This window comes from Rhinolophus sinicus, linkage group LG03 (assembly GCF_036562045.2).
Source record: "Rhinolophus sinicus isolate RSC01 linkage group LG03, ASM3656204v1, whole genome shotgun sequence".
Lineage (NCBI taxonomy): Eukaryota > Metazoa > Chordata > Mammalia > Chiroptera > Rhinolophidae > Rhinolophus > Rhinolophus sinicus.
The window spans coordinates 81,185,462-81,210,753 of NC_133753.1; the positions used below are offsets into that span (position 1 = coordinate 81,185,462).

General features: G+C 42.2%; 1 long non-coding RNA gene across 2 annotated transcripts in view; it reads right to left on the bottom strand.

Annotated features, from left to right (window-relative positions):
* Positions 1 to 237: 237 nt before the first annotated feature.
* Positions 238 to 25,292, bottom strand: part of LOC141570375 (uncharacterized) — a 114,748-nt gene continuing 89,693 nt past the window's right edge. The window contains exons 1-3 of one of the 2 annotated variants that reach the window (XR_012494379.1): positions 15,181 to 15,363; positions 6,615 to 6,713; positions 238 to 869 (exon numbers count right to left, since the gene is read on the bottom strand). This is a non-coding gene — a long non-coding RNA (uncharacterized LOC141570375). Of the gene's footprint in view, positions 870 to 6,614; positions 6,714 to 15,180; positions 15,364 to 25,292 lie in introns of those variants that run through there. The other variant, XR_012494378.1, reaches the window with a different exon arrangement.

Genomic DNA, 25,292 nt, shown 5'->3' on the forward strand with positions numbered 1-25,292 from the left:
CTCTGGATGGCTTATGAGAGGAAAATAAAGCCCTGTCTTACTTACAACCAATTTTCAATCTGCCAAATACAGTTCCTGACTGATACAAACTCATGGCATGGTCTTGGCAAAGTAAGTTTTTTAGCCCCTCTCTGCCTCAGTTTCTTCCTCTTTAAAATTGGGTAAAAGTACTAACCACCTTTAAAAAACACATAATACAGTGGTTTTTAAATTCTGTTTATTGAAACCCTAGAAAATTTTTGAAGATAGTTCAAAGACGTAAAGGAGTGAACACATGGCTATCTGAAGTCCACCAATATTCAATCAGAATGGTTACTCTTCTATTTGATTTTTATATTGAGCTTCCAAGTAAGATTTCATTTGAAGGGAAAAGACAATTTAAAGGCTAAAATAATTTGAAAATACTGGCACAGAAAAAGTTTAGTCCTTCATATGTGAAGACCTTGGGGCATACCACTGCTCCTGAGATTATTTTTTTCCAACATTGTCAGTGGATCTAGTGACGCCAGTTGGATCCTTCTTGAGAACAATACCCCGCACTTGTAGACCAACTGAAGGAACTAGTCTGGGGCCACTGAACAGTGCAAAGCAGCCTGATCCATTCAGTAATAAAATTAGTCACCTCCGCTGCCATCACGCTGTGCTCAAAACCCCCTGAAGAATAACTAATGAGCCTGAGAGCTGTGTGCAGCTGCTCTCTGAAGTGTTAAATAGAGAGAAGGAATCTGGGGAACCATGTTCTTTAGGAAGGTATCTTCATTCAGTGGCTCTCGTCACCTCCCACAGACCTGGACTTTCTGACCCATCAGACTCCGTGTACTTGCTTACCCAAGGGGTCAGTAACCTTCCACACGACAAAAAGTTCCCACCTGAAATTGAGAGAGACAGAGAGAGACAGAGAGAAAGAGAGAGAGAGAGAGAGAGTCAGTCCTGGGCCTCTCACACAACACACAACTTTGACTTCTAATCAAGGTATCCCTTAGCAGAACATCTCACCTGGGCCCTGGGGAAAGAGCTAAACCCCAAAGATCTTGGGACCTTGGAAATCAGCCTTTGTCTGGCTGAACCTTTCACCCATCCACAAGAATAGCTTCAGACCCCCAAAAATTATATACCCAGGGCCCTTTGATTATAAAAGGCTCCCCTGTGCACTCTGCCACCTCAGATAAGAAACAGCTGAGGGGCGACCGACTGGCACAGCCGGGTAACACGCAGTGCTCATAATACCAACATGGGCTGCGTACCTCACAACTAGTCTGAGAACAACGGCTCAAACCGCAGTCGGGAGGGAAGAGGGGAAAAAATAAAAATAAAAATAAACAAAATAGAAAAGAAAAGAAACAGCTGGGGGATGAGGACTGGTGCCCACAGTTTTCAGAGCCCCTGGAACAGATCCTGACTCCAAATTCTCTTTCCCAACCAACTGGGCTTTCAACTTGACTTGCCAATCAAGCTGCAGCAGCTTGTTCTGCTCAACTCCTTGGCTCTGTGTCTCTGAGCATGATCGCTGCCTGTCTGTTTCTCTCACTTTGTCAGGGTCATGTGCCTTTGCTGAGCCCCAGATCCCTCATGAGCCCTTGTCTTTAACCCTTGCTCACTCTTGCACCCCAAATCCAACCTATATATGTGCCCTTTCTGACCATTCCCAGATGCCAAAATATAGTCAGGCTCTGTCTGCCTACCTTTCTCACTGTTTTTAAACATCTCAACACAAACACAGTTCATTCAAATAGCTCGTTAAAATAGAATATATTCTGTTTGCATTGCAGTTACCTCTTTCTTTTTCCACTCTTCTCTCCCACCCCAACTGGACCTCTGCAAATATATCCATCTGAGTAGGTTTTTGAATAATGATGGGAGAAATAAAAGAGGAAAGATGATATTAAAAATTAAGAGGAAGAATTTAGAGAGCAATTATGTAGAGTAGATGGAAGGTCCTAATTCATATTAGCCTCAGTGAGGCAGATGGGAGTGCTAAATATTGTCTCTTAGCCCTCAGCATCTATTTTCACGTCTTTCTATGGATCACAGGAGCTTGAAGACTAAAGACCATATTTTTCTGACTCCTTTTCTGCTAGGGGTTTAGATGTATTTGATTGTCTGGCATTAAAATGTACTCATGTGCTATCCAGCAGGCAGAGGGGAGCGGAGGTCATTCTTTCTGGGTCAGTGGTGACTGATGAGCATGCTCCCACAAACACTACCTTTTGCAGTGGCCAAGATTCCATGTCACACTGTCTGATGACCAGTCTCATGGGTATTGGGCCACTGTCATGCTGGGAGCAGTTTCCTGACTCCTGGGTAATAATAATAATGGAGAGAAGATGGAAGAGAGAAAGAAGTCTTATTGATTCTCTCCCAGCCAAGGGCACATGAATCAAGCCATGTGCCCTTGGCTGGAAGAGGTCTAGCTTCTTATTCCCTTATCCCCTGCCCCCCCCCACCACCCCAATAAATAGGGTCAAATAACTGAGACACTATTCCTTATAAATGAACTTTAAAATGTGATAGTACTGGAAGGACTGCTGTTCACAGGATGCAAAGCTCATTCAATATTTAAAAATCAATCCATGTAACCCACCAAATTAATAAACTAAAGAGAAAAACTCACATGATTATATCAATTGATGTGGAAAAAGCATTTGATAAAATTCAACAATTCATGATTTTTTAAAAAATAAACCTCCAATGATAAAATATAAAATAAAATAAAATAAATAAAAATAAAACACCTCTCAAAAAAGTATGAATAGCAGGAAACTTCCTCAATTTGATAAAGAACATCTACAAAAGCCTACAGTTAACATTATGTTTAATTGTAAAAGACTGAATGCTTTTTCCCTAAGATCAGGTACAAGGTAAAGACGTCTGCAAGAATGTCTGCTCTTACAACTGTCATTAAACTGTGATCTAGCTAGCTCAATAAGGCAAGAAAAGGAAGTAAAGGCCATACAGATAAGAAAGTAAGAACTAAAACTGCTCCTAATTTGCAGATCCCATTATGGCTTGCCCAGAAATCCCAAGGAATCTTTTAAAAAAACAAAAACATTTCTTGAACCTATAAGTAAGTTCAGCAAGTTTGCAGATATAAGATCAATATACAAAAATCAATTGTAACAATAGAAAAATTAATTGTATTTCTATATTCTAACAGGGAAACAAATTAAAAATAGAATATTATTTATAATCAGTCAAAAATACAGCAATGGAATGACTGTTGTTCACAGGTCTCTCGGCGCCAGGGAGCCCCACTCTGAGATAAGACACGTCTCCACCCTGATTCTAGTAAAGAGGTCAGGAAACCTTGAGTAAGGTTGGAGGTATTAATTTTGGGCAGTTAATTACATTCTTTCGGCATCCATCTCCCTGAAGTTTTCATTGGGCAAATCCTTTAGGAGGACATCCCCATTAGCTATTCATTTTTCTTTCGCACTGTCTCGAAAATGAAGTGACTGTTGGCTGTGTCACACAACTCGTTGAAATTCACCCCTGGGTGAAGTGATCCTCAAATAATTACCAAATGTAGTTCAGGTAACTGAATTAGTGAATTACACTGGCTCCTTTGAGATGAAAGACTCTTTTGGAATGTGAAATACTTTGGCTCTTTGTTATTAATAACCTGAACAATGAAAGAACCCAGAGTAGTATTCAATATGCTCCAGGAATGGGAAGACTAAAATTAAAGAATGCAATTGATTTTCATTTTCCGTACTTTTCATTTTCTATCCTTTTCATTTCAATAGTCAGGACTGAATATGACAAGTCATCAAATCCCCTCTGATGTTAATAAAGCATCAACTATAGAGCTCTGGGGAGAGAAAAATTCAGCCAAAGTGTGGCAAATAGGTGGTTCTCCTCTTTTCTATGATTTATTAATATTTCCTCTCACCTGCCCTGTTACAACATTCAACAGGTGAAAATCTCCTACCTTGACCTGCTTCACCTTCTTCTGCCTTAGTCTAATTTTCCAAAATTAAGTGTCTCAACCACTCCTCCAGCCTTCAAACAGACAATTGCACCCATCAGTTGTGCCCACCAGAGAAACGTAGAATGCCCTCAGCTTAGTGCTCTGCCCTGAGTGTGGAGAAGACAGAAGCATGGAGGCGAATCCCTGGCAGACAGTTTGACCTTGGGGCAGGGAGAATGAGAAGTGGTGGGTGGGGGGCTAAGGGCTGGTAAATCGAGCCCCCAGCTTTTCTGAGGTTGGTGGAGAGCTGAAGATGGTGGAGATGCTAGGCCCTACACATGCTGGATATGGTCGTGTTGCATTTATTGAGTCAGATTTACAGTTCCTCACCTTCAGTTTTTATTTTTAAAGCATTGGGGGTTTTATATTTCTCTTTCAAAATATTTTGAAGTGTAATGTATTTATTTTGGAGTTGGAATAGGTAATCCCTTCATAAGTCAAAGACATACAATTATATACAGTGAAGAGGTCTCCCTCCTACCCACATGATCCAACCACCCAGTTCCCCTTCCAGAAGCATCAGTGACACTGACTTCCTCCTTTTCTGTGCAGAAATATACAAGTGAATTTGTATAAGGCATCCCCTTACCATCTTTTATTTATACAAATGGTAACTCACTATTCTGTTCTGTACCTTGCTTTTTGTCACTTAATATATATTAGAAATTATTCCACACCAGGACACAAAGAGCTCCACCATCTTTTTTTGGAATGGGTAGTAATCCATTATATTAACATAGCATCATTTTTCTAACCACTTTCCCATTGATGATCATTTCTATTATTTCCAGTTTTCTGATACTACAAACAATGCCGCAATGATTAATCTTGTTCAATAAGTGAATTCCACATATAGGAGTACGTCTGTAGTTTAATAGAACTGCTACTAATTAAGTTACTACAATAATTCCTATAAATAGAATTGATGAATCAAAGATTATGTATATTTGTAATTTTGATAGATACTGCCAAATTGCCAATCCATATCACCTGACACAATATCGTTTACCCATTTTTTCTATTGCATTTTTGGTCTTTTTCTTTCTTGTTATTTATTTATTTTTTTAATAGAGGTAACATTGATTTATAACATTATATAAATTTCAGACATACATTATAATTCGATGTCTGTATACACTACAGTGTGCTCATCATCAAGTCTACTTTCCATCTGTCACCATACATTTGACACCCTTTACGCATTTCACCCTTCCGCCACCCCCCTTCCCTCTGGTCACCACCAGTCTGTTGTCTGTATCTATGAGTTTGTTCTTCTTCTGTTTACTTATTCATTTGCTTCTTTCTTTCTTTTTTTTACATTCCACAGATGAGTGAAATCATATGATTTTTGTCCTTTCCCATCTGACTTACTTCACTTAGTATACATAATACTCTCAAGGCCATCCATGCTGTTGCAAATGGCAAAACTTCATCCCTTTTTATGGCCAAGTAGTATCCCAGGTCAGTGAACACTTAGGCTGTTTACATACCTTGGTTATTGTAAATAATGCTACAATGAACAGAAAGGTGCATAATTCTTTTTGAATTAGTGTTTTCATATTCTTCGGATAAATACCCAGAAGTGGCATATCAAAATCATACGGTATTTCTGTTCTTTTCTTGATGATTGTATAGCAATAAATTGCAAATATGTTTCCCAATTTGTCCATTGACTTTTGATGCTGTTATGTTTTTTTCTGCATGTAGACATTTTTTAAAACAGGGTTGAATTTTTCAATCCCTTATTTTATGAGTGCTGTTATTTCTGTCATATTTTAAAAGGTTTCCTTCAGTCATAAATTCATAAAACAAGAAAATCTTTCATATTTCTTTTCACATTTTCATGGCTTTACATTTTTATATTTAAAATCTGTGACCCATCTGGAATTTCTTTGATAAGGTGTGAGGTCTGGATCCAACTTTCTTTATTTATTGTTATACTCAGTTACCCTGTTGCACAAACACTATTGATAAAACTTCTATTTTCCCCACTGATTTGAAATGAGACATTTATCATATGCTAAAATCACTATGTGCATTTGGCTTTACTTCTTTGTTTTCTATTCTGTTTTATTTCTTTATTCATGTGCCAGTGGCACCCGTTTTAAAATTTTTTCACTTAACTAAAATTAATTGTACTTCAATTTTTAAAACTTTATTTATGCATCTCCCCAAAGCAACTTTTCCCTTGGGTCAGTGATCCAATAGAAACAAGGCTTCCTGACTTTGTTTACTTTGTTTACTTTCCCTTGGATAGTTAATGACCAGATTTTTCTTAATCTTCCATGAAAAGAAATTTAGCCTCTACCATAGTCAAGTAAATTAAGTAACCTTGGACTTGTAAGGAGATGACCATAGGAATACCATATCTCAATTTTCCAAATTTTAGTGTATAACAGGGTCACAGGAAACATGCTCCTTTTTTTCAAAGGCCATAGCTTTAAGACCCACTTATATTTAATAAATATTTACTATATGGCAAGTTGTTTCAGTTAGAATCCTTTTGGCTCAAGTCAGAGACACGGATTCAAACAGCCTTTCACAATAAGTAAATGCATTAATTATGATAACTATAATCCTCAAGGGGTGGGAGTCAGGTAAGGCAGTTCCAGTAGCCCAACCATGTCATTACACATCCAGGCTCTACCATTTCTCTGGTCTGCCATCCTCAGGCATTGGCTCCATTCTCAGGCTGATGGCAAGATGGCTTTGGTACTTCCAAGTGTCTCTCCAGACATGACAACACCTTGAGAAAGAAGAGACAACATCTCTTTTTGTTCTCTTTCTTTGGAGCAAAGAAACATTTCTCAGAAGTCTGCTGAAACTTCCAGTCAAGATGGCAGAGTAGGTAAACACTGTGCTTGCCTCCTCGCATGACCACATCAAAATTACAACTTTATTATAGAACAATCACCCTTGAGAGCCATTTGAATACTAGCTGAACAGAACTCCTATAATTAAGGATATAAAGAAGCCACATCAAGACTGCTCCCACCAGGTGGCCTCAGGGTAGACACAGGCAGTGGCTGACCTTGGCCTGCATGCAAATCCCTCCCAAAGGGCCCCAGAACCAATATACCTGGTGATGGGCTTTAGACCACACCAGAGTACCACCCAATTAGTGCCACAAACAACACACCCAAAGGGTGGACTTGGCAAGCACCAGAACCCCACTAAAGTGAATCTCTCTCCATGAGGTCAGCCCCTGCACAACAGTTTGTCTGTTGAAGTCACACCCAGTCCTCAAAAACAGTCAGGCTGAGGGTAAATCCCACTCACTGCCATGCCAACAGTAATGAAGATTCAACTACAAGAGGAGAGAGCACACACAATCCACACAAGGGACAAACCTGGAGTACCCAGTTCAGGTGAACAGGAAGACTGTGTCACTGGGACCCAGTAGACACTACAAAAGGCCACTCTGCCCAAACTGGGAGATGTAGCAGATCTACCTAATACATAGAAACAAACACAGGGAGGCAGCCAAAATAAGGAGACAAAGAAATACATCCTAAATGAAAAAATAGGACAAAACTCCAGAAAAAGAACTAAACAAAATGAAGGTGAACAACATACAAGATGCAAAATACTCGTGATAAGGTTGCTCAATGAACTTATGGGAAGAATAGATGACCTCACTGAGAACATCAACAAATAGATAGGAAACATAAAAAAAAGAGACAGAAACCATAAAAAAAAAAAGTGTCAGAAATAAAAAATACAATAATTGAAATGAAGAATACATTACAGGGAATCAACAGCAGATTAGATGAAACAGATCAAATCAGCAATTTGGAAAATAAGGTAGTAGAAAACATCCAATTGGAACAGAAAAAAAGAAAAAAGAATCCCCCCAAAAAAATGAGGATAGTTTAAGGGACCTCTGGGGCGACATCAAACATAACAACTTTCACATCATAGGGGTACCAGAAGAAGAGAGACAGAAAGAGATTGAAAATCTATTTTAAAATTTAATAACTGGAAACTTCCCTAACTTGGTGAAGGTAATAGACATACAAGCCCAGGAAGTGCAGAGAATCCCAAGCAAGATGAACCCAAGGAAGCCCACACCAACACACATATTAATGAAAATGCCAAAGGTTAAAGACAAAGAGATAATCTTAAAAGCAGCAAGAGAAAAACAGTTGGTTACATACAAGGGAGCTCCTATGAGATTGACAGCTGATTTCTCACCAGTAACTATGCAGGCTAGAAGGGAATGGCATAAAATATTCAAAGTGATAAAAAGCAAGGACCTACAGCCAAGATTACCCAGTCGGGCTATCATTTAGAATCAAAGGAGAAATAAAGAACTTCCCAGACAAGAAAAAACTGAAGGAATTCATCACCACCAAACCAGTATTACAAGAAATGTTAAAGGGACTTCTTTAAGAAGAAGAAGAAAAAAATAAAAAATATGAATAAGAATATATTGCAAAGAAAAAATATTCTCACTAACAAAGGCAAACAAAATAAAAGCAGTGGATCAACCAACGCTAAAGCTAGTACAAAGGCTAAAAGGCAAAAGTAGGAAGATCATGTGTAATTACAACAGTAAATTAAGGGATACACACAAATACAGGCACACACAAGAAGTAACAAATAATGACAAAAACATAAACATGGAGGAGCTGAGTAAAAATGGTAGTAATTTTAGAATGTGTTCAAACATAAGCAACCATTAACTGAAAACAGACTGCTATAAATATAGCTTGGAATATATAAAGCATATTGTAACCACAAATCAAAAATCTACAAGAGAGATACAAGAATTAAAGAGAAAGGAATCCAAACACAACACCACAGAATGCCATCAACAGACAAGAGAAGAAAGCTAGAGAATAAGAAACAGAAAAGAAATACAAAAACAATCAGACAATAATAAAATGGCAACAACTAAACACCTATCAATAATTACTTTAAATGTAAATGGATTAAATGCTCCAATCAAAAGACAAATGGATAAAGAAGAGATGGTCCATATATACAAATAAATTACTCATCCATAAAAAAAAAAAAAATGGAATCTTACCATTTGTGACAACATGGATAGACCAAAAGGATATTATGCTAAATGAAATGTCAGACAGAGAGAAACAAATACCATATGATTTAACTTATATGTGGAATCTAAAAAAATAAATGAACAAACAAAACAGAAACTCATAGATACAGAGAAAAAAATGATGGTTGACAGATGGGAGAGGGTTTGGAGGTCCGGGTGAAAACGGTGAGGGATTAAGAAATACAAATTGGCAGTTACAAAATAGTCTTGGGGATATAAAGTACAGTTTAGGGAATATAGTCAGTATGATTGTAATAACTATGTACAGTATCAGGTGGGTACTAGGCTTATCAGGTGGATCACTTCATAAGTTATATAAATGTCTAACTACTCTTCTGAACACTTGAAACAAATATAATACTGAAAGTCAACTGTAATTTTTTTTTTTAATTTTAAAAACAGTTTCCATGTCTCATTTTCCAGAATTGGGTGGCATGCCCATTCCTGAATCAATCACTGACAACAAGAATGTGATTACCTTTAGACCAATCAGACCCACCCCTGGGCTGGGGAAGGGTAAGTTTCCTCTAAGGCACATGGCTGCTTGGAAGAGGGTGGATACCTGTACAAAACCTGGGTTCTAGTAGTAATAAAAGTGGGTAATGGATTCTGATAATGAGTCTGTCCCATTTCCTTCTCTCTTTCTCTCTCTCGGCTAGATTCCTTTGCTAGACATCGAACAGTGTCCCTCTTCACACACACATAGTGTTTAGTGATGTATTAACTACAAACTCATTTATTCAATAAACACTTATTGAGCTTATATTATATGCCCAATACTGGGTGAAGAGCTGAGGACTGGAATAAGGAAAGACAGGGATCCCGATCTCAATGATTTAATGGGAGATGCAGAAAATTAAGTAATTCCATAGTACAGTGATAAGCGGTATATATAATTTAAGGATGCTATGGGAGTTCGAAAGAATCAGCAACTTCATGGGGGTATATTTCAGCTGAGCTTTGAAAGATAAGGAGGTAATCAAGGAAGGACATCCAGGCAGGGGAAAGAGCCTATACAAAGGATGGAGAGGACATTGGCATGGCACGCTCAGCATCCTGTATATCACCTATTGGGTAAATGTGGTGGTAGGGCACTGTTTTACCCAGGGAATGAAGGCACCTGGGTCTAGTTAGCAACTTCAGTTTGTACAACTTAAGAGACAACATCAGTGGATACCATCCGTAAGAAGTTCTGACACGACTGAAGCATTGAAATACAAACAACAGATTATAATTAACATGTTGAGGTCACACACCACATCTCAGAGGCCCCAAAATCGTTCTATCACTTCCCAATCAACCTTCTTGCAAAAGATATCCAATCTTCGAAACTCCATTCGATCCTCAACCCCAACCCACTGATATTAACAAAATGGTGGTTGCTCCTGCGAAGGTTACTACTGGCCTTTAAATTGTATGACACAAAATAGAATAAAACCAACAACAGCAAAAAAAAGACTCTCCCACATTCTACTTTCCAGCTATATTGAACCATTTATAATTCATTAATTACACTGATTAATATATTTAAAGACCCCAGGCACTGAAAGTATGATTTATTTCTATTTCAATATGGAATTTAAATTAAAAACAATCATAAATTACAATTTTTTCCACAAGGACTTCATTTTTGTAAAATATCAAATTCTTTCCCAAAAAAAGTCTCTCTCCTCTCTCTTTCCTATTTCCCTAACCCCTGCTTTGTTGCTTGTTTAAGCACATGCATTGTCCTCCAATTGAGTAACATAGCAATAAACACATTCATATCTTGTTTCTAATGCGTTGAATGGTGTTCCCCAAAAGATACATCTACCCAAAACCTCAGAATGTGATCTTATGTAGAATACAGGCCTTTGGAGATGTAATTAAGGGAAATATTTCTAGATGAGATCACCCTGGATTAGGGTAGGCCCTAAGTCCAGTGATGAGTATCCTTACAAGAGACAGATGCAAAGAATTACAGACACATGGGGAGACCACATGACGACGAAGGCAGAGATCAGAGCAACACATCTACAAGCCAAGGCACACCAAGAATTTTTGACAGCTACAAGAAGGTAGAAAAGAAACACAGAACGGATTCTCCCACAGAGCCTCCAGAAGGAATAAATGCTGCTGACACCTTGATTTCAGAATTCTGGCTTCCAGAGTTGTGAGAGAATACATTTCTGCTATTTTAAGCCACTCAGTTTGTGATAATGTGTTACGGCAGCCCTAGGAAACTAATACATTGTCCTATGACATTTCGAATCAAAATTGGAGAACTTCTGATTTCAAGAAAAAGAAACTCACTCTGGTTAGTTCAGGAAGAGAGAGATTTATTTTAAAGAAATGCAGTCTCACAGAACACAAATGTAAGGAATTAAGCCTCCGGCTTTTGGAGCTAGAAACTAGGGCTGGGAAAGGAAGTGGCCCTCTATCTCTAAGAGTCACCTAAATTCTCTCGGTGAGTGGCTCGTTCCCCTCTCTCATCCTCTCTCCTGGCTGACTTCCTCTGTTTCAGATACTGTCTGGGTATGCATGGCTCATCAAGCTGGCTTCAGCTCCTAGTTTCCATAAACTTGACGCTCACTTTCCACATCTAACTGACTTTGTCTTTCAGCATCCCAATTACAGATTTTCAAGTGAAAAAATTGGTTGGCTGAGCTTAGTTACCCAAGGACTGGACCCTTGGCCAGTCATCGGATGCCATCTTTGACAGTACATGAGAGGTAGAGTCCCGTGGTGTGGAGCCCTGCCCCTCCCACAGGCTATGGGCCAGATTTTCCCTGCAGAGGCTGCAGGTGTGCAGGCAAAGCTTGGCCTCTCTGATGTGAGCTGGTCATTTTTCTGCCTCTCTCACTAGACTGTGAATCCCTCGAGGGCAAGAAATTCAGATCCTGTTGTGTTGTTCATCAGTCTCCTCCACTGAATATAGGTCTCAATGCCTGGGACAATACAGATATTTCAAGATGTTTGCTTAATAAAAGGTAATTAGTTGAACTTTATAGAATTGTATCTATTCAGTTGACCAAGAAAAAGGTAAATGTTTATACGGCTTGCTCTATTCTTTCTTGACAAAGTGGTCATTTTAAAGCTGACTTCCTTCCCTTAGCTCATTCTTAGAAATAGCAAAGAGACTATCTCTATATATTTGATGAAAATGGCACTCAAATCCACATAACCTCATTGTGCTCCAGGATCAGTGTCTCTAAGGTAAACAGTTCCCTGATCTGTACTGTCCATTGGTATCCAAACCGCATAAGCTTTTGGCCTGCACTAAGATCCTGCTTGACAGAGAGCTCCAGCAAAGAAAGAGGTTGTTTGGGTCACGTTTTGCCTCTCGTTACTAGTTTCCTTAAAAAAAAAAAAAAAAAAAAGATTCTTTTTTTCCCTGGAGAAGATATTATTTTGATAGAAACAATCTTATGGAAGTTTCTTTTAGGAGCCTGCTTAGCTTTCTAGAACCTTCCGCTACTTTAGCTACAGCTGGTTTGTTGAGGCTCTTTCCTAATAGCCTCTCACTCGGGTCTAACCTTCCCCAAGTCAACAAAGCTGTGCCAGGGCTTATTGCAGATCAGAAATAAAAAAGGGCTAGAAGGAGGCATAACCTCTGTCATCACAGAGCTCACAAAGTGTGGGGCCCTGCTGGGCCACAGCTCAGAGAGGGCCCGGGAATCATCAGAGCCTCATCGGTATTAGATTCATGACCCAAAAGGGTCATAGCCCTAGAAATCATACGTCTTGACTTGGTGGGGAAAAGCTGATCATTACCGTGCTAATCAGATGGGCAGACTTAGCTATGGGTAGCAGAGGAGAGGGGCAGGTTAATTCTTAAAACTGTTCTCTTTCTTCCAAGTCAGCCAGCCTCTTGGCTCATGTGAAGACCCCCAAATTACATTAAAGCGACCCCAAAGGAGAGATATTGGAAAGGGAGCATGTAGAGACTACTTTGCACCCCGCAAGGCATGAACCTCATAATTCCTTCTGTGATGAACTGGCAGTGTAGAAACCTAAGTCAAATAGTTTCTGTCCCCAGACTGCAGCTGTTTCTAAATTTAAATGTTAATCACCTCTTCCCTTCCTTGTATGAAAGGCCCTGGGTGCTGTCAAAGGGCTATATAAATGGTAGACCCCCGTGCAAGGGCAAGGCATTATTGCAACTCACATTTGTACACACACACACACACACACACACACACACACATGCATGCATATACTCACTTATTGCTTGCACTTGCCCAGAGATGAATGGCCCAATTGCCCAGCAACCAGTGCCAAAGCCCAGTCCCACGCTGGCTGGCTGGATTTCCAGAGAGCCAAAGCCCCTGCCAGGTTAGTTATGTGCTCACTTCCTCCAGCATTTATATCCCCAGTTTACCAAGGAACAGCTAACAAAGACTGGAGTCCCCTGCGCGTGGACAGTGATAACTTCCAGGGTCCCCATCAGGTACTCAATAACTGTGAACGAGTAGACCACACGAATGAATGGGGTCACTGAGCAGTTTGACCAGCATCAGAACAAAGTCAAAACATTTTGTTCTGGAGTCTTGGCCCGAGGCAGAGGCAACCCAGATGGAACATGGACCTCTCCTCCCTGGAAAAGTACCCTTCCACCCTCACCCAGCCCTTTCCCAATGAAAGGGCTGGGGAAAGCTCCCTGGGGAAAGCTCTCAGCCATCCCAGGCTGTGTCCCACCCACTCCAGCTCACTTTCCATTCATTTGTTCACGCATTCAACATTTACAGGCACCTATTGTGTGTCAGTCACCATGCCAGGCCCTGGAGATACAGGGATGCCAGACACAGGCCCTATTGGGGAGAGGGTGGTAGTGTGGCTCTGTTCCTTTCATTCCAGGCACACACCAGACAAGGCGGTCTCTTCAGAGAACCATGGCTTCTCCACTGCTTCTTTCTGAGACCTCCACCCACTCCATGCAGGAGCAGTGGCTCAGAAAATCTCTGTCCTTTCACTTGCATTATAGGATTTTATTTTTAAAGCAGCAGCAGGAGTGGCAGCAGCCTTACCTTCCAAGAAGCCTGTGGCTTAGGCTAATATTTACATGTATTTGCATTTTCTTTGTATACAAGAATTGGGAAAGGGTGGGGAAGGGAGTTTTGCCAAGGAATGAAAATGTGCCCTGGGCCAATCCTCAAAGTGCTATTGCAATTGCCAATTTAAAATCAAGAAGCAACTAGTTTAGCTAAAATTCAGGCAATTTCTATCCCTCCCACCCTGGCTCTTCTTCCCCTGCAAATTCAGAGCTCCTTAGCTGGCCTGCGTATTTGTTTGAGTCAGGGGTGGGGGAGCTATATTTTGTATTAGTCTTCCATGCACTGGAAATTTTTGTTCTCTAATTCTTCAGGTTTTGGTCATTTTCAGAGAGCGCCGTGGGCACCCTCTGGTGGCTAACTGAAAATTTTACCTGCAAAAAATTTCAATTTAACAGAAATGGCTACATTTTGAAGTCAGGCTCTTTGCTTGGATGTTACAAATTGTAAGTTTATTTGCTGTCCTCTGAACCACCTCTTTCATCACACGATGCGTGAGATTGAGTCTGGAAGAGCAGTTTTGTCCTCTCAGGAGGAATGGTACTTTATAGAAAGCACAGAGCTAAGAAACAGGCCATGATTTGTGGGCTGCAGTTTTTCCAGGTCAGCCTGGGTGAGGAGGATGAGGGCAGCCCTTCCCTGGGCTCTCAGCAGACTCACCCGGAAAGGTAAACCCACTGCACTCCCGGAGCAGGCCATGCTCCCTGAGTGGCTTTCTTCCTAGAATTTCTGCTCCTCCACCAGTCCAAGGGACAGACCTTCCTGAGAACCTTCCTGGTCTCTGGAGAAGGGTGGAGACAGGAAGGAAGGGAGAGAGGAAGAAGTAGAGGCAGGATGGAGAACTATCCACCTGAGGATGGCCCCCCAGACCGTAAAATCAGGGAATCTGAGGAGCATAACTGCTCTGTCAACGCAATAAATACCACCACCTGCTTCTCCTTAGCTCTTTCTCCAAGGATTTCGTTAGTCTCAGGATACTCCCCAAATCAGTTAACATGGCCTTCATTTGGCAAAAAGAGGCCCAAGGAAGTTAAGTATTAATGGGACTTCAAATCAGCCTGTCAGCACGGGCCAAGACGAGTGTTCTCTCCTGCCAGTTGGTGCTGTGGGATACTTACCGGTAGCTGCTGTGGGTCTCAGCCACCTCCTCCCCTGCAGCTGTCTATCGGAGCAAGCCAGACAAATCATGAGGAGGCGTTTTGTAAGGCACAGGGAGGTTAGCAATATCATAAGTGGGTTCCAGAAGCTGGAAAGAGAACCCGGTTGCTCAGATTCCAGACTCCACCGTCTTAGGCCTAAGCCTTATCATTTACCTGGAAACAAAGAGGCATTGTCTAACCAGGAACAGTCTTCCTTTATTGCTACCATTTTTCATTTGCTTTATTTCATAACCAAGCCCGAGGACAGAAGGGAAGCCCAGCTCCTGGTGAGCCATCAGTCACTCCACATTCTCAGTGGCAGCCCCATTCAGCCCAGCTGGATCTGAGAGTGCCACTGGGGTGAGCAATGTCTTTGGTGGGCAGCCCAGAAGCTAAGATGTGACTGGAGCAAAGCAAAAAAAAAAGAGGCCAGTGTGACCACACCTGTGAGAACAGACAGCTCAACTACCCACAGAGCCAACCAACCTGGAGGCAGGGCAGTCCAGGGATCTCCTGTGGAATCTGAACTGAGCACGTAGGTTTCTCTCCCTCTAGTCTATGCTCCCAGCAGGACGCAAATACGATTGCAAGGTTACTGTAAGCCAAACACCCACGCTGGCAGGTAGCAGGCATCAAGCTCATTACAGCCAAGAGAGTTCTTGCTAAGTGCAGCCTCCACCCACTCTAAACCCTTTACATAGATTAACTCATTAGTCTTCGTGACAACCAAATAAAGGAGGTGCTGCCATTACCCCCATAATAGAGGACACCAAGACAGAGAAATTAAATAACTTGTCCCACATCACGCATATCGTCAATGGTGGAATTAGGACTCAACCCTGGCCGTCTGGCTCCGGAGCCTGTCCTCTTAAACCACTTCATCCTGTTCTTTCCCTCAGTGTGTGGTATGAGCTCATTTATCCTTCACAAAACCTGCACATCGTACGCACCAGCATCCCCATTTCACTGATGAGAAAACTGAGTCATAGAGGAGGTAAGTAAGGTTATACAACTAGCAAGAGGCAGAGCCAGACTCTGAATCCAGGTAGCTAACATCCTGCCTGAACCCCAGCTCTAACCATCATGTTCTCCCACCTCCCTTTAAGCCAGGGCAGTTTCCAAAGCTTCCACTCACTAGGTTTTGAAAAATTTCTGCTGGATATTGGTGAGCACCACTCTGGCTTTGCAGCTGGTCCCAAAGCCCAGAGAGTGGCCATCCTGCCCCCCAAGAAGCCCTTCCCTCTACACACACTGCACCAGTGATCTCTTCCAGATGCTGGTGGGTTTACTGCCACTGGCCTCTGACTAGCAAAGTAACATGAGTCTTGATTCTGCCCAGGTCACCCAGGGTATGTCTATCTGGGGCTTCTTGCCCCTGGAGGGTATCCCCTCTCCCCTAGCCAAATTACCCCAATTTCCCTGGAAGCATAAATAATTATTTTATGGGACATAAAGGCAGAACCAGTTCCTCCACTGGATATCAGGGCTCCCCTCAGACAGCCACTCAGGAAATTGGGGAGTGGGTAGCTTAGCCACAGCATTGCCCATGAGGGGCCAGCGTTCATAGGCTATTACTATACAGCCTACCTGTCTGATTAAGAAATGTCTTAGGCAAATTTTTCTCCTTTCTGGTTTTTTGATCATACCAGGCTATCTTTCAAAACTGACACTGGCCTCTGTCGTTTAAGGGTTTTGTGTTCTGCTGTGGGGGACAGTTGAGTTTTATCATGACACTAACTTCAAATCGCCACGTGCCTGTGCATTTGTCCCTCCAGATCTCCCCTCCACACTTGTGCCAGGGGGCTGACCTACAAGGAGGGCATCAAGTTTCTTGTCCTCCCGCTTTCCTTGGGTTCATCCAGTGGAGGTCACTGACAGTCAATAAGTAGGCAGGAGGAGAGAAAAGCCAGAGTATTTATCCTGCCAGGTTACCATGGCCCTGCCAAGTTATCATGGGTTATTTGTGTCCCTCTACTGGGGACATAATGTATATATTCCGGTATCCATGGGTAGGTAAGAACCTACCCCCAACACTTAGTAGCTTAAATCAATAACAATCATTTGTCTTATTGACGAACTCATTGACGGACAGGTCTTGGTGGGGCAACTCATCTCTGCCACGTGGCATAAACTGGGGCACTTGACATGGGCTGGAAAATCCACATTCAAAATGGCTACCAAGTTAGTGTTGGTTATCATCTGGGCAAGCATAGTCAGGGCTGTTAGTGGAGGCCTTCTATTCTCCAGGTGTTAGCTGCCTAGTACAAACCACCCACCATATGAGATCTCAGAAGCCCTGAGGTATCACTCCCATCAGTGGAAGGGGTCTGGAATGGATCTTGGTAGGGGGCTTCTTCTAAAGCAGAGTGAACCTTGGCTCATGTTGGCGTGGCCAGGTTTTCTATGCTACCTACCTGCTGCTGTGCCAAACTGCCCAAAGACTCTCTACCAAGCCGTCCCACCCCACTTACTAGGATGTCTCCAAAACAATGTTGTCAGAGACGCCAGTGGGGTATCTGGTTCGGCTCTTCATCCAGGTTTTTAAGGAGCTGCTTTTTATACCTCCCCTGAGTTCATGTGCTACAGGATTCTATGGAACTCTTTCTATTAGGTTGGTGCCAATGTAATTGCGGTTTTTGCAATTATTTTTAACCTTTTAAACCACAATTACTTTTGCACCAACTTAATACTATGTCTCTGGGTATTATTATCCTGACATTTACTTGTAGTTGCTTCTCTTCTCGTAGCTAATCATGGGGAAACTACATGTTTAGGCAGTCCCCAAGGTTCTCTGAGCCCCATGTTCACTCTGTGTTCTAACGAAAGCCAAGTGCCAGTGAACAGCACCCTGGGGACGTCTGTGCCCTCCAGAAGTCTGTGTTACTAGAGCAGACACCCTACCAGGTCGCCCTTCCCTGCTCCTCCCTGCCTGTGTGCACAGAACGTGTGCCTGCCTCTCAGCTGACGCCCCACGCGTTAGGATGAATATTCCCACTTGAGGATGCTTGTCTGGTCAGGCAACAAACAAGAGCTGAGAGAAACATGAGTCAGAATTGGATTTACGTGCAGGTTCTGCCACTTACCAGCTATGTGTATTTGGGCAACATACTGAAACAACCTGTTTCTTCATCGACAGGAAAAACATTTTTTTAATGAGATAATAATTTTCACCTTCCCAGAATAAATAACAGCAACCCTAGTCCAGTGCCAGGGACCCAGAGGTGCTCGACAGACGTTAGTTTCCTTTCTGTTCTGACAAATCTGCTAGGGCCAAAGATCCTCCAAGGAAGTCTATACTCAGCCATCTGTTCCAACACTAAAGCAAAGGTACAGCACAGTTGTTGCAATAAAGTGAATTTGCTGAAATAAAGCCCTCTTTCCTGGAGAGAAGGACCACATCCTGGAGGATTTGGGGCAGAGAAGTCAAATCCCACAAAGAGCAAGATGGTAGGGCCCGGGCTGGGCTCTCCCAGGCAGTGGAAGGTCCAGGGATGGAGGTGGGGAGATCAACCGGGTTTAAGAGATTCCCTCAATCCTGAGGGAGCAAGTGTGGATATCAGAAAGGTTTCACGCAGAGTCGGCCCACTGCCTTAAAATGCTGCACTGACCTGACTCAGACCACCCGCCCCCATTCTGTGAGGCAAGAGGAGGCCTGATGATTGACAGGGATTCCTTCTCTCTTAGAGAAAATGAGTGCCTCCCAAGGGCTCTGGTCAGAACAGGGCTCTGTGAAAGGGTCTGAGGTCACCAACAACGCCGACACATGAATCTTCATGACTCCTCCAAGCAAAGTCAAGAACTTAACAGACGCCCTCTGCCCGCCTTGGAAAGAGGCTGTGAGAGGGAACAGGCACTGCGGCTCAGTGCAGTCCTGTCAGCCTCCAGAGTGTTTGAATAAATGCACATTGTTCTGCGTGCCCAGAGGACAAGACTGTCTCTCCTTGGGCGACCTTGCTGGCAGCAGTGGCTTTGTTAGTGTGTGGACTTTCATCATATTCAAAAGATCCTACATTTGAAAAGAGTTAAGCTGAAGGAAGTTGGGGAAAAAAGGAGTCAGAGATGGCCTAGTGGGGTAGCATAAGCCTTCAACCAAGCTGTTACCAGGGGCCTGAGTGGGTAGCACACAACGAAGGCTCTTCTCTCACACACACACCTTTCCAAAAGCAAGAGGTTACCATAACAATAGTGATAATAATCCCATTTATTGAGAGTTGACCATGTACCCAGAACTCTACTGAGCACTTTACATCTGTCGTTTAACTTAATCCTAACAACCACTTTATGAGTCAAGTATTATGTCTGTTTTATAAGCAAGGAAACTGAGGCTCAGAGATGACAAATCACCAGCCTCGGGTCAAGATTGTTCATACGTGGTAAAGCTGCGATCCTCAGTTTGCAAAGAGCAATAAAGTGTGGCACCTTAGACTTAGAGTCCCTTCAGGATAAGGGTTTTGAAGAAATAGGCTCAGGATTAGAAGGAATCTTGCAGGCAACCCACGCATTCATTCCAGGCTTCTCTGTCTCCTGTTCACCAAGCGTGGGAGGAATGGGTCCCTGGGCCCTCAATGAAACATCAGCTCTTCCCAGTGAGCATTTGGCACATGCTGTAAATCGTGCTGGGGACGATTAGGGCCCTTTCCCTCTTAACCCATGAAGATATTCTTATTTAGGAAGGTCAGAGCCAGGGCTGGCTTCACAGGCCTGTGACCTGTGAATCACATAGGACCCCTAGCTTAGAAGGGTCCATGCTTGATTTACTGCTCTGCTGTTGCTGCCCTGAAATTCTCAACACAATTTTTAACAATGGACCTTGCCTTTCCTTTTGCAATGAGACCCACAGATTGCTTAGCTGGTCCTGCACAGACCTTAGGGTCAGGGCAGAGAGAGGCAGCCAGTCAAACTACAGTCAGTACCTTTTGCCGTGTAGCCTCTTCTCCACAGTGGGCCTCCTTGTTAGAAGGCTGCACATGATGGAAGCCAAAGGGCACTGATAAGTGCCTTCCAACAAATACAAATGAAACAATACTTAAAATTTGGTCAATATAGAAGAATTTCACTGGTAAACATGAGTTTTCAAAAGTTTAACTGTGTAGCACCTAGTACCACCAGTAAAAATGGCCGCCATCAATCCCAGGTTTTACTTGAGTTCATGAAAACCACCAAGAGCTTGCTACCCTCTCCTCCTCATTGCTGAGCTCAGGAATTTCAAGTGCACAATCATAGCAATTATCACAGTTTTGCTCAGATTTCCACAGCCATACAGAGGATCAGAAGGAAGAAAAGGAGTATTGTTAGCTGTCCAATTATGAGGAGCATGTAGAAACAGGATTGTATGTCCTGGTGTCAAAAGCCCTTGTGTTTATCATACCCTGTGCGTCAGGGCATGCTTTCGTTTATGGTGTTAAGGAGCCAGATACCTGAATAAAGAGACACCCGGCCTAAATTGTTTCCCTAGAACTGTGATCACCTGCAATTGCATTTGCTTTCACCCAAGGACAAAAAGCAAAATTCAAGTAGAGAATCTGTGTTTGTGGAAAATTAGGCATCTCCAGATCTTGATATAGGTATATGAGCCCAAGTAGATGTAAAGGACTAAGTCAAATCAAAATTAAGCAAGGTGGCTTTTTTTTGTTTGTTTTTTTTTGTTTTTTTTTTTAAGAGAGGAACAACTATTTTGACATATTGATCTATTACTCCTCCGCCACACACACATACAATTCTACCTCCTTAATTCAAAGACTAAAGATTTTTTTTTCCCTCTAGGTTTAATGCTAAAATAGCTGAAACCAGTGAGGTTTATTCCGAAGCGTCATTCATTCATTCATTCACAAGGCCAAGTCAAAACATGTGAGTACCCTAAATAAGCTAATAATTTAGCATCCCTTCCACCAATATTCTTTTACTATTTGTTCAGCGTCTATTTAGTGAGGTGAGAAAGCTGATTCAAAATGAAAATGTCTTTGTTTATAACTCAGATGTCAACTATCCTCTTATCCTCTTCTCTGAGTATTTTCAAAGCAAAACTCCACTTATAGAAGCCCATTGGAGAGTAATGTAATTTACTGATCTGTTTGAAATGGTGATGTAGAAAGGTATGGACATTGCACAGCAGACATTATTTTGCTTGAAAAAAAATCTCAAAACCATATTGTGGGACACCAATATATGTTCCAGGTAGGCAAAAATGCCCCTCTGGGGAAAGGAATATGTGTTTAACATAAACCTGTTCCTTTGTTCTCACTTTTTTTTATTACTATATTACTATTCCCCTCATTCATCTTCTTTGCTTCTTGGCTTCCACATATTAGTGGATCCTTGGTTAACCCAGCCCGTATGACTAAGAGGCAGAACCAGAGCAGCAAACTCTTCCAGTGCCTTTGTGAGCAAAGACTGGCAGTCCCAGGGTGACTGCAGAGCCTGTGCTCGCCTCTCCTGCACTTCTCCTCCACCTCCCCCCACCCACACAGACACGCTGATACAGTCATCAAGACAACCCACCCCCCAAAGACTCACATTCACCAGAAAAGCCAGACTCTGACACGGTATCTTAGTGTAACTCACAGGGGAAGTTGCCCATCTTGTGTTGTCCAGACCTCCTCCACTGGGGGCTCAGGCCCTAGGGCCTCCTTTGAAATTGCTTCTGTAAACTAGATGGCTGGTCCCCTCTGATAAGTCACCTTTAGCTGGGATCTCTTCAGGAGAAGGCTTCCTTGGAGAGAAGACTGTAAGTTCTAGAAACAGAAGATGGAGAACTAGAACCCAGCTGGGACTCTTTGGGCACCCTCACACGTCTGTAGGAGTGGGGGCTGAGAGGAGAGTGATACAGGAGAAGCAAGGAGGAAAACCTCCTGATAACAGCCACCGGGCAGGTAAACAGCAGAAGCTGTTAGAGTTAGCTACTACTCCCTCCTTCTTTCCATTCCAGAACTCTCCTGAAGAATCTCCTGGGATGAGCAGCAAGTAGGTAGTGAGTTTCTTGCTCCAATTTCCTCCTTGTACACTGTCCTCTGCTCTCCGTAGAGAAGGCCACTCCTTAGGCAGTTTTGATTGGGAGCCAACAGTAAGGATTAAAAGTATCACTAACCGAGCCTCATAAGGAAAGCACACTGTGAGAACATTTGAGAATCTTCAGAATGTACTCTCCCTCGTGTCATTTATATTGAATGAGTGTTACCTCTAGACTTTAAAATATGTTAATATGCCTTTCAGGTCACTTTTTCCTCTCTGCCCTTTATGGAAGCACCCCATCCGTCATTGTTACCACCACTGCTGGTGCCCCTAAACAGTACCCATTTTCCCCGTCCTCACACACTATTTGGAAGTGTAAGGAATACAGTAAAACAGAAGCAACAACAACAAACCCAAACAAGATAAAGGGTGTGACTGTCCAAAGAGTGTTGAATATAGAAAGTGCCGGAAGAATCAAGAGGGGAAAGAGAGCTTTAACCAAAGGCAAACAGAATAGGAGTAGCGTTAGACGTAGACGTGAGTGTCAAGGATTGTGAGGCAAAAGGCAGATCTTCTCAGGGGGGAGTGAACTCCTTAGTCCAAACTATTTCATTCCTTCAATATGGAAGGGCTCAAGACAGCAGTGTGCTGCAAAATGTTTGACAACTCACTCTGATTTGTAGACTTTGCCAATTTCCATGGTATAAATACTTCCTCCATGGCCCATTTCAAGCTATCAATATGATATCACTGCACACAGAGTTGGGAAAAGAACACACAAATCTTCCTAAGCAGGCTTACGTTGGCTCAAGTACACCACTGGGGCAAGACCTGTGTTACCTATTGCTTAAAGCTAGCCAAGTGTCATTAGCCCCCAAACAGCACTTTGCAAGATGGAGATGGGCTGACACAAAGAGCAAATCAACTACATCAATACCTGATGTACCGCCTCCATACAGAAAATAGGGAAGTTGGCTTATTTTCAGTGTTGCAATTCCCTGAATACTGTTTGCAATCTCAGGCCCACCTCTAGTCTGTGAAGGGAAGGGCATCTTACCAGCCTCCACTCAGCCTTTTGGGCTGAAAAAGAATGTGCACCAGCCCAGTCTACACTGTTATCACCATTGCTGATCCCTTTGATGGCAACTCCTCAACTTCTCTGGATCTTGTTGGAATCACAGGTGGCCACATGCTGACTATAACCATTCATAGTGAGTGTTAAAATGGTGATCTGAGTCTCCGGCCTGGTAACCTGTACTAATATAACTCCTAGAAACAAAAGTACCTCAAGACTCTCTGAACTCAAACCTTCTCTTGTGCTGCACAAAGAAATGGGAAACATCAGAAATCAGAAAAAACAATTATGGTTTGGGGACAGATGTCTTGTAGGAACCTTGGATTTCCCCGGGGGCTGGCCCAACATTACCCCACTTCCGTTTTATAGTCATTCTACAAAAAGGACGTTACTATATGTCTCAGGCCATAGCAACACTTCAGACCTACTGTCAGTGCAAGTAGGGTGGTGAGAGGTAATGGGGTGGGGATATAAGGGAACCTGTGGGAAGGGAAGTAAATCAGTGTCTAGTCTTTGTGTCCTGTATGAAGGATTTTTCTTCCATCCCATAAGCCTCTGAGAGGCAGAACAAGTTCAAGTATAAAGGATCAAAAGTAAACATTTTCCAAGTTCTCCCTCACCCTCTTCCAGTTGGAGATATATGCAGGTTTTCTCAGAGAACAAGATAAGCTAGAGACAAGAAGTGAAGGGCCAAAATGCATCCTGCAAAATTAATGTAAATATATACGTGGAGTTTTTTTCTTTCTCATCCAGATCCTATGCCCAATTATTTTTTTAAGGCCTTGGTTATGGTACAATTAGAAGGAAACATCTTAGGTAGTTGTTCTGAGATATAGTCAGTAAGTCCATTTGTAATTTCTTGGAGCAATCAGAACTATACAACCATTCTCTCTCGGCCTCTACCCGTTGCTTTCCAAGTGAATTGAGCTACATTCATTATGGGAGATTTTACTGTGTCATACTCCCCCTTGCTAAATAGCTGATTTCATTGTTTTCTCAGGCCATGTACCTAAAAACCTAAGTGACAGAGGGATGTGTGTTCCCTTCGAGTTGCACATCTGTCCCACCAGAGGGGTTTCTGAGTGTATGCTACCGTTCCTAAGTCCCTGCTTATCGGTCCCGTTATTGCGCAGTTTTCCAATAATGATCTTAATTGCACAGACATAAGTTAGCAGAAGCTCTGAGAGTCTTCCTGAATATTCACCAGGTAAGAGATGCAGATGGCTTCTTTGACTAGAAAAGCCTGCAGGCTCACATGCCATGTTGGGAAGGGAAACAAATTTCCACTGGAAGAGTTTATCATTCCTTAAATATTTGTTTGTTTTCTATTATAAAATTACCAAATCCCTCTGAAGAATTCCACTAAATATGTCTATTGTTGGAAGAGATTTTTTTTTTTTTCTTTTACTGCAGCTTTCAAGATAGCACATGCATGGCTTTTTTAAAACTAACTTTGAAAAGTCAGCGGACTCTCTTTTGTCACAGGAGACATGGGTGGGCTCACCATTTTCTTTAACATTTCTCTTTTTCATAGATACACAGAAACACCACTTTGCACATTCTCAGCACTCTTCTAGGAAGCACAGCTTATGACAATAGAGAACTTAATATTAAATAAACCTCATATTTGCTGTTTGTAACCCTTTTCCTTCCATTACTTGCAGCAAAATCTTCAGATTTCTGAGTCAGATGAATTCATCTGAAGTGACCTTTATAATTTAGTTAGCTTCACTTTCGCTATAAGCAAAATGGGGAGAAACATACCTATCTGCTCCTACCCCACAATGAAGAAAGAATGGCTAGCTTGGCTCCCCTGGGGAAAGTGGCATTCTACAGAGCGCAGGGTAAGTGCTGGTGGAGATGGACAAAAGGGTCCTCCTCCCCAAGTAACTTACAATCCAGGAGCCCAAGATGGGCCAAAGTCTGTAATAAAAGCCCAGAGACAGGTCTATTCATTTGCATTCCAGGATGAAACGTCTATCTTCCTTTCCTAATTTCCCAAGGTGCTTAATACATTTTTATGTCCAATAAATGTGGTTGACTAACTAAATGAAAGATGAACTAAACA